Raw genomic sequence first — 3,677 nt, forward strand, 5'->3', positions numbered from 1 at the left:
ACAAAATAAAGAGTTAACAGAATGAGATGATTGTGTGTCAAAGTTATTTTTCCGATCTAGGCTGTAAATGCTGTACCATATTACAATGTATCACTGTTACTGTAAGTGATTAAAATGTTGTAGTATACAACCTTCCTTAGATCTTCTATCATGAAGCACATCGCAAATGAAAAAAAAAAAAAAAAAACCTTATACATCTGGGAAAAATATCTGTTCATTTCAATAAACTTTTAGTTTAATTTTGTTGGTTAAAATGTTTTGCACTACAAAAAACAAAAAAACAAAAAACAAAACAGTGGGCCTGGACACTTGATGCTAATGTTAAATTAGAACTTTGCAATATTCGAGACAGTTTTGTATCACATAAATTTATAATCTGTCTATCTTCATCCTGAGTTTGTGAATACGATGCACTAATGCTGCTCACTTGTAAACGTCAGAGGGCCCTTCAATAACTTGACACTGGCTTCAGCTATCTTAAACACTTACGAGGTCTTGGAGACTTGTTAGGTTGTGTATGAGGAGAAGGACTAGGTAACACTCTTTTGGCAGGCTTTTGAACTCCTTCCTGGAAAATAAATTGAAACAATTGTCAAATTTGTAACTCTCATTCATCCTCTTTAACATTTAACAGGAAGCTGAAGCTACATTTAATGTAATAGAGTTAGACACAGTTCTTTTTAGTAGAATTTAACTGACCAGTGCTCTTGACGTAGAACAACAGAGACAATAAAATAATTAATTTTGTTACACACTACCTTCACAGATTCCAAACTAAGGTATAGCCAACGGCCAACGTTTGTCTAAACGTAACCTTTCCTTGTACTTGTACATGTTCATTGCCGTGACTTTAACATCTTCAGTTCCCATCTGACCTTGTAGCTCAGTCGGTAGAGCGGCGGAGATCTAACCCGAAGGTCGTGGGTTCAATTCCCACCCTGGTCAGAGTTTTTCTCTGTCCTTGTGTGGGCCCATTTCCATCCGTAGGGCTAACGCTCACATGGTTCATATGGGATTGAAATCTAGCACTTCACATTACACTCTATTCAGTTAACTCTGTTTAACTTAAAACATGGTATAGCTTGTGTTTTAGTTTTTAGAATTTAATCAAAGTGGTGCTTTCATCACGAAATCTTGGTTGCGTACAAGTAAAATGTTGAAAAATAGATACAATTGCTAAAAAATTCAAAATTTTCTGGTCACTTCAAGTACGCACGTGCGTATATGCGTATAGGACGCTACGCGCCTGTCAAGCCGTAGCTGTTCTGTCTGCAAAAGATAAGCACATGAAACATAGTTTAGCTTTGGTAACAAAACCAAACTGACTTGAAAAAAAAAATTGACTCAACTACCTTTCATGCTCCAACTATTGTGCTCACCCAACCATCACTGGGTGATGTAGTATGACTACCATACCAAGGTTTACAAAACAGTACCAACACTTGCTCTTAAATTCAAGAACTTTTTCATCAAACTATACATGTAGCACGATACTCTGACCTCAACTCTTGGTTTCTTGAACTCCCCATCTCCTGAATCATCTCCAGATCTTTTTGCTGTTTTTTTCAAAAATGCAAGTTATCCAAGATAAGTAAGCTACTCTAATACTATAAAATCTCTGATGTGTCTTGTTTCTGAAACTTTAACATTTGACTAAAACACTACGCCAATTTACTGGAGGGTAGGTGCCATGAAGGTAGCAAAAGAAGAGGGAACACTCTCCTCAGCAGCAAGGAGGTCACCATCACAACTGAGCCAAAGTCCATCTCCCAGGCACCCATCAACGCATCACTGACACCAGTGTGTGGAATGTAAATATCCACCACTAGCCACCGATAGTGAGGTTAATAGTTTTAGTATATACTAAAACAGCGAGACAATATAGCACAAAAAGATGATTTTAACTCATTTACTCTTGCAAAGATTACAACATTTTCGGACGCAAATTCCGCACGAATTGCTCGGAGGTGAATAGCAAAGGATATCCAGAGTTTGAGTCGCCAATCAGCGCGCGCGTTCAACGCCATCCACTGTTTTAGTATATACCAATAAAGAGACATTGGAAGGAGCAGGTAGTTATTGGAAAAGCAATGTTTTTGACTTGAAAGTCGCAGTAAGAACTTATTTAATGATTTGCGTATTGGACCTTTTTTGTAGGAAAATTGTAATATGAATTGCAGCGAGGATTATTCATTCCAAACCAAAAATGCTCTGGCACAGTTGAGCGAGAAAGAAATGTCCTTCGAACTCATAGAGGTAATTGAACAAAGGGTAATACTGAACGTTTAGTTAATGCACTTACAACTTACTAAAATGTTTGATGATTTTGCAGGCGTTGCTGAACTACATATCTGGCCTGAACATCCCTGGACAGTTGCTGTGCTGATTTTTCTTCCGGAATGGAACTTAATTTTCGCATTGCATAAATACTTCAAAGCGCATCCACAATTTGGTAAGTTACACATTCATAACTCCCCCTAATCAATCTATGATTGCATCGGGGAGAAAACCCTTTCCCTATGCTTGCATTGATTGAAAAGAAAAACAACTGACAACTGTCAGTTCTCGCACACAACTGGGAGCCAAGCAAGCCGAACACCTAGCTTGACCTTTATTCACAAACCAAAACGTAATAAAATCATCATCACAGACCCCTGTTGAAAAAATCGTGAACACTATTTACAAACTTAATGGAATGTGTTAAATATCCTTTAACCTAAAACGCTGCACTGAAAAGATTCATGAGGGGTGGGTGGGAGGGGAAGGTCTGGCAATGGCGAATGGCCAAAAACCATCAGACCTGAAGACCACCCACACACTGGACTCCGTTCTCCCAGCTGTGTGTATGAAAAATATTTTCCGCCTTATTCGTTTTTCAGCCAGCGGAAAAACTCACTTCTTTGCTTTGATTTTCGCTAGCGGTGCAAGCAGAAGCGCAAACATAACAGCGCTTATTTCACCGAGAAACCGAGGTTGACGCAAGCACAAGCTCATGGATCAAAATTTTTCCTTTTTTTTTGTGCTTACGCTTATGCTTGTGTTAGCTTGCGTTGTGTGAAAACGAAACATAGCATAAGCACGTGTCTTCTTCCTCTTCATTCGCGGATACTAAGAGAAGATCAGCGCCGCGTGTTTGAGCCCGTACCACCAGGAGTTACAAAGGTGGATAATGACTTCTGTCATTTAGTGTGCAGTGATTTGGGATGCTGGTGTAGTTACAGAAACAAATTAATTTATAGAGAAAAACAGAAGGGCAGTGCGAACGCTATTTCCCACGAGGACACTCGAACCCTTCGCCCAAGAATACCGTGATGTTTAAACACGAAGACACACTATAAAAGGGGTGGCTTCACGCTCTGCTTTCGTTCGAATTCATTCAAGCATAACTGATTATCCAAGATGTTGATCAACAAACAACAACACAGAGACGGAAGCCCTAAAAGATATTTCTAGCGCGAGAAAAAGGGACTGGGCATTAAAAAAAGAACGACGGATAACATTTTATGACATGTTACGGACACATTGCCATAAGGAGCTTTTTTTATTGCACAAATTATCACAGAGCTCGGTTGCGTGCATGGTTGATTGATAAATCATTTGCGCCTTTATAGTGCGTTTCCGTGTTTAAAGACCCAGTAATACGGGCAACAAATTTGGTGCAACTTTTCGCGCAACAA

At 39.2% G+C, this 3,677-nt stretch overlaps 1 protein-coding gene and 1 long non-coding RNA gene across 3 annotated transcripts in view; one reads left to right on the forward strand and one right to left on the reverse strand.

Moving 5' to 3' along the window:
* LOC137990969 (uncharacterized) overlaps window positions 1–779 on the reverse strand; it is a 1,813-nt gene extending 1,034 nt beyond the window's left edge. Inside the window, exons 1-2 of one of the 2 annotated variants that reach the window (XR_011121586.1) lie at window positions 759–779; window positions 490–568 (exon numbers count right to left, since the gene is read on the reverse strand). This is a non-coding gene — a long non-coding RNA (uncharacterized lncRNA). The other variant, XR_011121585.1, reaches the window with a different exon arrangement.
* Window positions 1–2,807, forward strand: part of LOC137987864 (uncharacterized) — a 40,001-nt gene extending 37,194 nt beyond the window's left edge. Inside the window, exon 4 of the mRNA XM_068833944.1 lies at window positions 2,158–2,807. The gene's annotated coding sequence lies outside the window, so the exon portion shown is untranslated. The remainder of the gene's footprint in view (window positions 1–2,157) is intronic.
* The last annotated feature ends 870 nt before the right edge of the window (window positions 2,808–3,677 follow it).

This window comes from Montipora foliosa, chromosome 2 (assembly GCF_036669935.1).
Source record: "Montipora foliosa isolate CH-2021 chromosome 2, ASM3666993v2, whole genome shotgun sequence".
Lineage (NCBI taxonomy): Eukaryota > Metazoa > Cnidaria > Anthozoa > Scleractinia > Acroporidae > Montipora > Montipora foliosa.